Source organism: Eumetopias jubatus, unplaced genomic scaffold, assembly GCF_037043125.1.
Source record: "Eumetopias jubatus isolate StellerSeaLion01/CBP00866 unplaced genomic scaffold, mEumJub1_p1.0 scaffold_3, whole genome shotgun sequence".
Classification (NCBI taxonomy): domain Eukaryota; kingdom Metazoa; phylum Chordata; class Mammalia; order Carnivora; family Otariidae; genus Eumetopias; species Eumetopias jubatus.
The window spans coordinates 81,190,554-81,204,271 of NW_028274809.1; the positions used below are offsets into that span (position 1 = coordinate 81,190,554).

Genomic DNA, 13,718 nt, shown 5'->3' on the forward strand with positions numbered 1-13,718 from the left:
TAAGATTTTTTAGCAATACATGCATCTAAAATGAAAGAGATTTTTAAAAGAGGCTAGTAGAAGCCAATGAGTATTAATGTTGACAAAATATACAAAAGATTTTTTGCTCTAGATCTGTCCCTGATGATCTCATAGTCTCTGAGTAATAATTTCTGTGTAGAAAGTATGATAGGGCTTTTAAGAAAATTAACAAACTGACTTTATGCTTTATTTGTAAAGTGCATCAGTTTTATTTATGAAGTAGTTTATATACACATTTTAATTGGATTAATAAAGAAACCATTAAATGAATCCAACAATATAAAAATTAAACTTTTATTTCAATAGGATGCTAATTAATGCAACAGACCTTTTTTCTTCATCTGTTTTACTGACATTCTTGTCAACCTAAGAATACACTCACTACTTAATACAGTATTAAATGTATATCTTAAAAGTTTTCACAGAACATCATGAAGACTATCAGATTATGACATCATGAAAACAAATAAGTAGCTATTCTTCATAAATCTTTCCAAATAACATCAAACATTATAAATCTTCTGAATTATGTCACACAAACTTGACTAATGGTAAAAATAATAAGTAGATTTTTCAGTCATATGATATCATGAGTAAATTCTATTAAAATGTTTAAAATGACATCACACATTGATCTTGTGCCCAGTGGAGTTCCTTGGATGCGTAGTAGGATAGAATGAATACCAGGTGAACTGCTGATTTATCAAGGTAAGACTATGTAAATCAGGTAAAATACCAATGTTTCATATATTATATAATTCTAAGCCATCATTTATACTTTTTATGCTATGATTATCACCTTAGCCCTTGAAATACTTAAAGTTAAATAAGAAGTCTGTTCCATTCCAACATTTGCAAGTGAATGCCTCATGTTCTCCAACTGAGAACAAGTCTCACATAAAACCTACCTCTATACTTAAATTCCAAAATAATATGTATATACCACAACAGGTATGATTGGATTAAAAAATAACATCAGCATTAGCATTTTGGAAAGTAATATCTGAGTGGCTACAACATTATTATCATTTGACTGGGTAATAAATGGATATACTCATAATCTTTCCATCATTATTAGTTAAACTGTGCTTGTTAGAGCAGCCCTAAATCACGTTTCTCCTTTCCAATTATCTTTCACTCTCATATCAATTATTCAAACAGCTCCTTCACAGCACTTAGCCACCCCTTCCCATCTGTTTCACCTTTCACCTATTTATTCAAGCTATATGCATTTTTATTTATGAGCACACTTATCTTGCAGTTACATATTTTTTCATTTTTAAAAAACTTCCCCATAGATTATCCCTATATTCATTTTGGTTATTATTGTCATTTGGTTCTTATCTTCATTGTACAGCCACTTCTTCTAAAACATACTTCTTAGATGCATCCGATGTAAGGCTCTATCAGGCTCTACTATCCTTCAGGCTCTACTTAGCCCAAACTACCTCAGCACATTTACATTCGTTTTATACAGTTGTGTCAGGGTACCATAAGCACATCTTTCCTGACTGATGACTGAAGCTCTCTAGTTCCAAACGTCTTTGCACTTTTTGTGCAGAAAGGTGTAAACGTTCACAACCTATACATGAGGGATCATATTTATGTAGGAAGGTTACATTTTTTCACAAACTCGGAAGGTATGGGGTTAGGTTCCTCAGAATGAGGCCAGTTCTTAAAGTCAAGGTAACAGGCATCTTGGCCTATGCCCATCTATGGTTAGGGGAATTATTTATATCCATTTCTAGCTACCAGAGTTAAGCAACTTACACATTCTAGCCTTCAGAGAGCTAAATGTTGAGTATAGTAGACTGCAATTGGCCTGAAATACTTTGTAGCTCCTTTTATCAGGAGGTAGTATTTATTACTCCACACTTTGAATCTGGGCTGGCCTTGCAACTTGCTTTGACCAATGGAATTTGATGGATGTACTACTGTTCAAGTGCTGAGTTTAAACCTTGAGAGGCCTTGCATCTTCCACTCTTGCTTCTTGGAATGCCATTGTCACAAGAACAACCTGAGCTAGCCCGCTTAAGAATGAGAATCCAGGTGGAGACCGACAAGTCCTGCTAGTCTAGCCAGTCCAGCTAAGGGCTTAGACATGTGAGTCCAGTCAACACCATGTGAAACAGGGATGAGCTGGCCCAGCTGAACCTAACCTAGACTGGCAACCCACAAAATCATGCCTATTTTTTCAAACAGCCAAAAATTATACAGAAAACAACCGGAAGGTCTAAAAACAGCATTTTATGTAAATTAATTACCGTATTGAGAAGCTACTATGTAGCTCCCCCCCCTTTATTAGCTTGTGACCTGGGCAAGTTTTAAAATTTCTTTCGTTTATGAAACAGATTATAGCCCTATAGAATTGTTCTGTGGATACAAGTTAAAAGTCTTAAACCAATGGCTGGCACACAGTAAATATCCAAGTTGTTATTATTTATGCATAGCTATTAAAGTCATGTTATGGAAAATTTTATAGCACTGGAAAAGATCCGTGATATTGTCAGGTGAGAAAACATACTACAAATATGAAAATATTTAATCACTATGATGTACACCTGAAATTAATAGGATGTTGTATATACTACAAAGTTGCATGTATAATTATAAATCTTCATTTACAAAAATGCTGTTACATATGTAGATGTGGGATAGAGCAGCACTACCCTCTCAGTGGTTGTCTCTGGCTAGCAATATGAATGATTTTTATTTTCTTCATTGCTTTTCTGTATTTTCAAAATTTTCCATAGTAAAAATGTATTGGCTTTTCAATTAGGAAAAATATTATTTCCAAAAAACTAAATATTATATCCATAGATCAGCCAAGTAATGTTTTCCTAGTCTTTAAAAGCATTAAGGAAACTTTTTATTGGAAATAGTCATAAGCTTTGTGCCTAGTATTATGCTATTATTTCTCCTTCTGTTTTAGCCAATTAGAGAAAAAGATATAAAATGCTACATTAACCTGGATGTTCTAAATACGAGAAAAAAATTTAAGATTATCCCTTTGATTCGTTCTAAAATGCTTCAGAGTGTCACTCTTAATTTTCTGCTTGGAATACATCTCCCATCCCCACATTCTTGTTCTTCATTAAACCAACTTCTGTTTATCTCGGTTTAAATGTCACTTCCTCAGAGAGGTCTTCCCTGGTTTCCCCAACCATTATTTGGTTTTCCAAGTCTAAACTGGGTAACCCCTTGTAATTCCTCCTTATAATATCCAGTAATTCACATATATTACTATACATAACTGAGCTTTCTTTTCACCCTTGCCATTCTACATAACTGCAAAGAAAGAGCAATTGAGAAAGTTAATTTCAAGTTAAAGCTTCCCTTTGTGCTCTTAAAAATATTTAAGGAGGGGTACCTGGGTGGCTCAGTTAAATGACTGACTCTTGATTTTGGCTCAGGTCATGATCTCAGGGTTGTGAGATCGAGCCCTGCTTTGGGCGTGGAGCCTGCTTAAGATTCTCTCTCTCCCTTTCCCTCTGCCCCCATGCTCATGCAGTCTCTCTCTCTCTCTCAAAAATAAATAAATAAATAAATAAATAAAATAATTAAAATAAAAATATTTAAGGAAGTGGAAAGTGAGGGTCGGTATACATATGTACAAAATGCTTACTATGCATTCTTTATTTATTTGAGACAGAGGGAGAGTGCGCACAAGCAGGGGGAGGGGCTGATGGAGAGGGAGAGGCAGAGAATCTCAAGCAGACTGGTGCTTAGTGCAGAGCCCAAGGTGGGGCTCATCTCATGAACCTGAGATCAGGACCTGAGCCAAAACCAAGAGTTAGAGGCTTAACTGGCTGAGCCAACCAGGTGCTCCCATTTCACTTTCTTAAAAGCTAAAAAGTATACAATCACTAGCTCCCAAATATGTATTCTATAAAAAAAAAAAAGTTAGAGAACTGTTTTAAGTATAATAATAAGTTATACCAGCACATCTATAAGCTAATTGATAAACTCACTATACTGCTGAGGGAAATATTATTTATGATCTCTTTCTGTATATTAGCCACCAGCAGAGTTTGCTATTTTTGTTTTTCTGTAGTATAGTGAAGTTTCTCCTAGAGAATATTTATAAAAAATACATGTCTGCATTTACATAATATATTTTAGAGTAAACTGAGCACGTTTAAGGAGTAACTTTCACATTTTATCTGTACATTACTGTATTGTGGCTACTCCAGGAACAGCTCAATATATACAGGTCAAATATTGCTGAGAAATGATGTATATCAATATTGTTTTTTCCCAAAACTGTACTAATAACGAGACAATTATGAAAACACCAATTTGAAGAGATATATGCACCCCTATGTTCTTTGCAGCATTATTTAAATAGCCAAGATATGGAAGCAACCTAAGTGTCCATTAATGGATGAATGAATAATGTATCTATCTATCTATCTATCTATCTATCTATCTATATATATATATACACATTAACAATGGAATATACTCAGCCATAAAGAAGAATGAAACCTTGCCATTTGTGACAACATCAATGGACCTACAGGGTATTATGCTAAGTGAAGTAAGTCAGATAGAGAAAGACAAATGCTATAGGATTTCACTTACTTATGGAATCTAAAAAAACATGAACAAACAAAAACAAAACAGAAACAAACTCATAGATACAGGAAATAAACCTTTGGTTACCAGAAGGGGGAGGGATTGGAGGGTAGGCAAAATACATGAAGGAGATTAAGAGGTAAAATCTTCCAGTTGTAAAATAAACAAGTCATGAGGATGTAATGTACTGCACAGGGAATATAGTCAATAATATTGTAATAACTTTGTATAGTGACAGATGGTAACTAGATTTATCACAGGGATCATTTTGTAAGGTATGAAAATATTTAATCACTATGATGTACACCTGAAATTAATAGGATGTTGTATATCAGTTATACCTCAATTTAAAATTAATTAAAGAAATCAGTGTTGGAAAAAAAAAAGAATGAGACAATTACGAATTGTGCCCATTTGGGGTAGTATAACATATTTAAACAACTAATATTTATATGCTCTTTTACTTACAAGTGTTTAGCACTCCTCAATTCATCTGGCAATGGATACCCAGTTGCTACTTGGAATAATCAGTTCTGTAGAGAGGTAATAGTGCCCCCTAGTAACCTTGAAAATCAGTTTAATCAAGGACGAAATAGGAAGACTCCTCAGCCATTGTAGAAACCCACCCAAAGACACTGTCTCTAAATATGTATCAATACGTAGGAACACTCAGGTCTAATCAATGCCTCCAACAAATGTAATTAAATGTAAAAGGGAACTAATAAAGTCTCTCCAGAAGGAAGAGGAGGAGTACCGTCTCTGTGTGGATTCTAAAAACAGAAGTCCAAAGCATACAATCTCTCAGTCCCATGAAATAAGTGAACTTTCACTGTGTTTATGTAGCCCACAGATCAGGAACAAAATGAATGAGTAGTAATACCTGCAGATGTTTTGTGGTGTCATATGAAAAGTGTCTCAAGGAAACTCCATTTAGCATTGGACTGCCTCTGGAGTGCTGAGGGAGGCAGAGAAAATGGAGCAGCCAAAGAAAGCTGAGGCACTAAGTATTCAGGTTGGAGAGGGAGGGAGTTTCAGAACCATAAAACCAGTTATAGAGTATATCTTAGAGAACGTGCTGAAGAAAAGCAAAACCTGTAGAAAATAAAGTCTCTAATTTAACAAATAGTTAAGTAAAATACAAGACCAAGTTACAAACAAGAGGACTCTGGGCCAAATCCCACCTGTGGCAGTGTTTGGCACGTACACAGTTCGAGAATAATAATAAAAGTGAATTAGTTGACAATATTTAAATTAAAAGATTTCACATGAACATTTGTATTTCCTGCTTTACCTGAGAACCTGGACAATGTAGTAACACTAGGTCAACATGCCCGCCTTGCAACAATTATCTGGAACGGAGCAGTGGCTGCTCCTTCCGAAAGGACTTGGCTCTCCAGTTCAGTGCAGTAGCTTTCTGCTTCATTCCCACCAGCCTGGCCCCTGTAGGCACTTGGGTTTCCAACCTCTGGAATAGAAAGGACCTTGAGATAAGGCTTGAAGGACTCACTGTAGCCCTTGTCAAGAAGTACAGCTTACTTTTTTTTTTTTTAAATGACCACTTAACCTACACTTCAGAGTTTCTTCACAGCGGTGGAGAATGAACTCTCGGTGGATCATCATGCATTATTAGTATGTGAAGGAGTGCTAGTAAAGCAGCTAAAACCAAGAGCAAACAGTTAATTTTCTTGATAAAATTGAGAGGACCGAAACCATGGTGGTTTTGGAGTTAGAGGAGGCAGAGAGTACACAGAATTCTCACCCAACTTTAATCTTCTATCGCCTCTTCTTTCTTAGCCCCATCATCAGTAATACCACATTAGCATTATCTCAAGAACTCATCTTGGGATCAAAGAATTATGGAAGCAAATTGTACATTACCATTATTGAGTTATAAAATGACACCCCTCGACTTTTAACATTGTTTCCTTTCAGCAAATAAGAAAAAAAAATTATAAGAACTTTCAAAAGTGTACTTGAGGCCTTATCACTCCTTACTCTATTTTCTCCTAGACATGAAGGAGACATTGACAAGGTTCTTTCTCAGTCAGGGCAAAATAATCCTTGGGACAGTGTAGCTCATTTTGTTCTCTTTCCAAGGTAATGAACAACCTTCTGATTTTTGTTGGATTTCATAGGTGCTTTGATATCGTTAAGTTCATAATTTGGATATCATGTACAAGTACTTCAGTCAATGAAAGCAAATAAACAGACAAATGGGTTATGTTTGGCTTATAAGTTAATTTCTTGTAAATACAGGTGATCTGTACCAGAACCTAGAGGCCCATCACCCATAAGAGCAATGGCAAATAAACTTTTTCTTTATTTTCTTTATTTTTTTAAAGTAATCTCTATGTCCAACATGTGGCTTGAACTCATGACTCTGAGAACAAGAGTCATATGTCTACTGACTGAGCCAGCCAGGCACCCTCGACTTTTTCTTTAATTGGAAGAGTAAGAACCACATCCGGGACCATAATTACTCCACAGGGTGCTCCCCCATCTTTGGGTATTTCCTGATAGCCAGCCTACTTGTTCTTTTTTCTTTTTGGTTTTAGGCCAGAGCAGGACAGGGGAATGTTTATAGCACATGGTGTACATATGCTTGAGCATCGCTTTTCCTCAGAAAGCAGCCAGGAGGGACAAAGGAGCAACTAAGGGATATGGAACCAAGATTAAATAACTATGTTCCTATAATCCTGATATATTAAAGGTACTCCAGATAGTAGATTGTTTTAAGTATTTACTGGGCATCAACTACATGTGAAGCACAGTAATGGATACAAAAGAACTGGACATAAAGAGCATACATGCCTAGGAGGTGGAGGGCAGGGAGTGGGGCAATCAGGGAAACAGGTAATTAAAACGTTGAATGACACTGGTTACAATAGGGCTAAATATGGAGTGCTAAAGGAGTACAAAGAAAGAGCTAGTCTAGGGGCGCTTGGGTGGCTCAGTCGTTAAACATCTGCCTTCAGCTCAGGTCATGATCCCAGGCTCCTGGGATTGAGCCCCACATTGGGCTCCCTGCTTGGTGAGGAGCCTGCTTCTCCCTCTCCCACTCCCCCTGCTTGTGTTCCCTCTCTCCCTATCTCTCTCTGTCAAATAAATAAAATCTTAAAAAAAAAGAGCTAGTCTAGTTTTCAGGGATCAGAGAAAGGGGGACACAGGATACATTTAAGGATGCACTGAAGTTAGACAAAGAAAGGTAGTAGGAGACCTGCAACTTCACCTCATCCATGCAAATGATCTTAGTTCCAAAAGATTAATATTAAAGATTTTACATTTCTGTCTGATAATAACAATTCCAATATTATATATATATTTTTTAAGGTGGTAAGCAAGCATAAAGGTCTTATTTTGTCAGACCTTTTAACCTTGAGATGCGATAAGTGATAAAGCATTAATGAATATTTTCCACAGGAAGATCTGGATGCCTGCCTCATGCCTGAAATAGAAAACAGTGACCTGACATCCAGATAAGCAAATAGTTTTCTAGAAGAAATACTATGGAAGGACAATGATTCACTTCAATAAGAAAGTATTATTAGATGTGAGTGCATTGGAAGCAGAAGCTAAAAGCAGCAAGATATGGATGAGGGAGTCTTAGCCTGTATATAAAGTAGTTCAAAACCATTTGGAAGTATATCCTTCAATAAAAGAAGTTCGTAAGCGATGAAAATAAGATGACTACTCTTCTAAAGCTATTCTAGACAAATGCATGAATAATATTAGCTGACTTCCTACCATCTTCTGGGAACAGCACGGAGCATTTTATACATACATATGTTAACTCATTTAATCCTTGTCACAACCCTATAAATAAGTACTATTATTTTTTCTTTTCGAGAATTAAGGAAATGGAGGCAAGAGAAATTAAATAACTTTACTTTCTCTTTTCCTCTTTGGTAATTTATATCCCTCTTTCCTATTTTATTGTTTTTCTCCTTAGTTTTTAACCTATTTTACATTTACCCTCTTGTTATTTCCTCTCCATTTTTAACATTAACCCTCTTGTTATTTCCTCTGACAAGAACATAAGCTCTGTGAGCACATGGCCATATAAGTCATCACAACAGACAAAATTCCCTATAATTTTTTGCTTTAGGTTCAATACTCCATGAAAGCTGACTGTCTCACAACTTTTTATTTCCCATAGCACAAAGTATACAACCTCACACATGCTGGAGTCAAAAATATTTCTTGAGTGAATGATGAGCATAACTGATCAGTAAGCATGTACTGAGTCCTTGTCATGCTCAGCACTGCACATGTCATTGTCAGATCGGGAAGTACAAAATACCATCAGTATTCTCAGAGAACTTAACACCTTTAGTTTGTATATAAGCATTCATTTTATTTACTCAACAAGTTATTCTCTGTGTGCCAGGCACTCTTGTAGGCACTGCAGACAGTTCCTGAATTTAGAAATTGTACTGAACAAAATGGAAAAAAGAAAAAAAAAAGAAATTGTACTGAAAATAGAATAAGAGAAAAGTAGATTCTATTCAGCCTCCATTTGATTTTGGTTGAAAACACACCTGCAATAAGCCACCTTTATATATCACTGGGTGGTTTTAACATATTACTAAACAAGAACTTTACTATTTTATGATTATAGTTTAGGGGAGTAAAAAAGTTCTTTAGCATTTTGAAAGGTGAGAAAAACAAATAATTCAACTCAAAGCACATTGTTTGCATACCATGTACCTGGTAATGTGTTTGGGAACCACAAAAACACCTAAATATTTGTAGTTGACCCTAGAGTTTAATTTAAATTAATTAATTAATTAAAATTAAATTAAAATTTAAATATTTTAAATATTTCAGGCACCCCTGACAGTTGCAATTTTAAATCATCTTCAAAAGCGTCATTTTTGTACTTTGTTTTGGCTCTCTAATATTGATACAATTCTGATTACCACAGAAAAGCAATTGCCAAAGGCAACCTTTTTTTTTTTAATTAAATAGTGAATTTGGGGGCGCCTGGGTGGCTCAGTCGTTAAGCGTCTGCCTTCAGCTCAGGTCACGATGAGCCCCACATCGGGCTCCCTGCTCTGCAGGAAGCCTGCTTCTCTCTCTCCCACCCCCCCTGCTTGTATTCCCTCTCTCGCTGTCTCTCTCTGTCAAATAAATAAATAAAATCTTTAAAAAAATAAATAAAATAGTAAATTTGGCTTTGGCAACATTAAGATCTCTGCAATTAAAATGGTCTAGGGACGCCTGGGTGGCTCAGTCGTTGGGCGTCCGCCTTCGGCTCAGGTCATGATCCCGGAGTCCTGGAATAGAGCCCCGCACCAGGCTCCTTGATTGGCAGGGGGCCTGCTTCTCCCCCTCTCACTCCCCCTGCTTGTGTTCCTGCTCTTGCTATCTCTCTCTCTGTCAAATAAATAAATAAAATCTTTAAAAAAAAAATGGTCTAGAAGCTTGAAGGAAGGAAGAGTAAAGAAAATCTTGTTTCCAAGATTGAATGAGTATATCTAATCATTACTCATGTTTCTGGGCATAAATGTGAAATATGGGCAAGAAATACTCAAAACTAAAATTAAGCAAGAAAACTTCCTTTAATACAATATTATCATATTAATTTGCCATTGCAAAACTGTTAAGGAGTGAGAAGGATACATGGAAGAGAGATGCCCCTACGTCGAGTCTGTATTTATTCAACGAGGCATACATGCTGCAGCAATGTTCTTGCTTATATAACCTGATTTGGATATATCATAATGAACTCAAGTTTTTAAAAAGCTCAGCTAAAAGCTTAAAAATAAAAATGCATACTCATAAGAAGTTCCAATATGTATATGAATATTGGTATAAAACTTTAGTCAGCAGTCCATAAAAATATAAACTAATAGCATGGTTTATTTTTGTTTCATGATGTGTTTATGTGTTTGTTTCATGATGTGTTTACAACTTGGTATAACACACTTTGAGTGCACATGTTAGTTTTATTACAGTGTTAATATACTTTTAAAATTTAAATTTGTGTCCAACATTTGGAAAACTTTGAAGAATCTCTTCTGAGCTGGATATTCTTCTGGTCCATCCAATTCTATCATTTCTACCTAAGCCAGAAAAGTGAGAGAGACTTCATAAAGATGACTTCAATTTTTTCAACTCAATCTTATATGTGTTTACTGAGATAAGACACTCATGGAACAGGAAAAAGCCTGATTAGATTGAAGTGGAGAATTGTGTTAGGAAGTATCATGAATATAGCTTTAAAAAATATGTCCATTTTCCTTGTATAGGGTGAATCTCTATGTACATAAGCTCAAAAATTTTTGGTATCATAAATCCATGACATTCTAACTTAAGAATTGCTGGTCTATAGGTATCTATTTTTTTTTTAAGATTTTATTTATTTATTTGACACAGAGAAATACAGTGAGAGAGGGAACACAAGCAGCCGGAGTGGGACAGAGAGAAGCAGGCCTCCCGCTGAGCAGGGAACCCGACGAGGGGCTCGATCCCAGGACCCTGGGATCATGACCTGAGCCAAAGGCAGACGCTTAACGACTGAATCACCCAGGCACCCCATGGTCTATAGGTATCTTAACTTATAAATGCAATCTCATTCCTATGTAGTCATTTGCTGACAATGACATCTGTCAGATGGATATTACCTTGTAATTTTGCCATTATTTACTTGAGGAACATATTCTGATTTGAACTATAGAGGAAACTCTCTTAACTGACCTCCACTTAAACAAATCAATCAATTAATCAAAACAGGATTTCTATTTGAAAACAGACAAATGTTTACCTCTGCTCTTACCATTTGAGTTGTATACTTTCCAATATTAGTTGTGTTGTTTCCAAAGCTATCTGAGTTAACACTTGCTGGTGTAATTTAGGAATTTAAAAATTATTTTGTAAACTAATGGAATGTAAGCATAAAAAGAGAATGACTGTTTCTGTGAAAATTAAGTTGAAGGCATAATGTTTAATATCAGCCTCCTAAAAATGAAGTCAAATAGGATGAGAGAGTGGAGAATCTTGGGTGGGGGGGCAACCCTAAAAATCTTGAGTAATTCTGTATTCAGATTATCTTGCAAGTGTCTTTGAATTCTCATTCCTCTCCAAAGTTAAAAAAAATAAAAACAAAAGCAAACCACATTGGTATAAAGACACTGCTGTACTCCAACAAGTAAACTCATAGGGAAAGGTTTTGATCTAAAAAGACTGCTGACTACTCTTTAACTATAGAAAACCAACTGATGGTTACCAGAGGGGATGTGGCGGTGGGGGGGGGAGGTTAAATAGGTGATGCGGATTAAGGAGCACACTTCTGATGAGCACTGAGTGTTGTATATAAGTGTTGAATCATCAAACTGTACACCTGAAACTAATATTATACTGTATATTAACTAACTAGAATTTAAATAAAAACTTAAGAAAATAAAAAGATTATTGACTGAATGTATATTTATAGATTATAGATTGAAATGTGTAATTGTAAGTATTTTTTAATGATTCTTTGCTTTAACACGTCTTTTCGATTAATAAATCAACTACAGGTTCAGATTGTGATGGATAAGAGGCCTTCTCTATTACAGTTACAAAGGCAATATTTGTGACTGAGGGTATGAATTCATGTTGAAATGATGAAGTTGTTTGGGATTGAAGGTCTATTTTCTTTTGATTCTCATTATTTTAGAAACATACTGATAGAGAAGTTATTATATAATTATTGAATGAAGAATCTTTAGTGAGAAACTCTGAAAACAGATACACTTAACAATATCCTAAAAATAATTAACACCAAAAAATGACAGAATTACAATCAGAAAGTAATCAATCCACAGTCAACATACATTTCTCAGAAACTGATAAATCAAACAGGCAAGAAATTAATAAAGATATAAATGATTAGAACTACATAAAATGCTCAATCTATTGCTGGACATCTTGGTCTTTCCATAGTTTGGCTATTGTGGACATTGCTGCCATAAACATTGGGGTGACATACCGCTTCAGATCATTACATTTGTATCTTTGGGGTAAATACCCAGTAGTGCAATTGCTGGGTCATAGGGTAGCTCTATTTTCAACTTTTTGAGGAACCTCCATACTGTTTTCCAGAGTTGCTGCGCCAGCTTGCATTCCCACCAACAGTGTAGGAGGGTTCCCCTTTCTCCTAACTCAATGCATTAAATTTTCCTTTTCATTAAAAAAGAAAGATCCATATGTTATAGAAAATTAGGAAATATCTTAAGAAATTACAAAGTTAAAATCACAACATCTAGAGAATATCATTATTAATATGCCAGTATAGTGTCTTTCCAGTCTAGATTTTCTAGAATAACTGTAAATTTGTCTTTATGTAATTGAGATTATACTGTTATGTCCTAATTTTCCACTTTATATTATTTTTAATGTGGTATCAGGCCACTGAACATTTTTGTTCCTGTGTAATAATTTTAATGAATATTATTATATCATATGTGTACATCATAATTCATTTCATTAACGTTAAACTTTATACTGCTTCCAATTCATGCCAGGTGAATAATGCTAGAACTGACAATGCTGGGTAAATTTTCTACATTTTTAGTGATTGGTTTTGCATAGATACCTAGAATTATAATTATTTAATAAAGGAAAATAATTTTGACTAAGCAGTCTCCTATGGGTAGAACCATAGGCTAGGGGACCAGCCTCATTTCTTCTCTGTTAGGTTTATCTTGTTAGATATATTATGTGTATCTGCTTTGAAATTATTTATTCACTAATTACAAATTTCTGTATAAACTCACAGATTAAACTCATAGCAGTGTATCTAAGTGTCAAAAAAAGCACATTTTTGTGAATTTATCCTTATAAAATTTCAACTTATATTTTGAGGTTATAATATAGATAGATGGAGACTGATCACTGTTTCTACTTTGTTATAGATTTTTATTTTCATCAATTAAAACTTGCCTCAATAAACACTTTTTCCCCATTAAAAAAATGCTCAATCTAATGGAAATACACAGAAGATTATACAAATCAGTAAGAATTATAAATGCATATTTTAAAAAAGAGCACCTGAGATGAGAAAAATTAGCACAGTATGGTGGTTGAGAACATAGATTCTGGACCCAGACTGGTGGAATTAAAATTTCAGCTCTCTT

At 35.1% G+C, this 13,718-nt stretch overlaps 1 protein-coding gene across 2 annotated transcripts in view; it reads right to left on the minus strand.

Annotated features, from left to right (window-relative positions):
* Window positions 1–13,718, minus strand: part of MBD5 (methyl-CpG binding domain protein 5) — a 433,194-nt gene that overhangs the window by 65,366 nt on the left and 354,110 nt on the right. Inside the window, exon 5 of one of the 2 annotated variants that reach the window (XM_088021712.1) lies at window positions 5,891–6,064. The exons of the other annotated variant lie outside the window; for it this stretch is intronic. The gene's annotated coding sequence lies outside the window, so the exon portion shown is untranslated. The remainder of the gene's footprint in view (window positions 1–5,890; window positions 6,065–13,718) is intronic. 2 annotated transcript variants of the gene reach the window in all.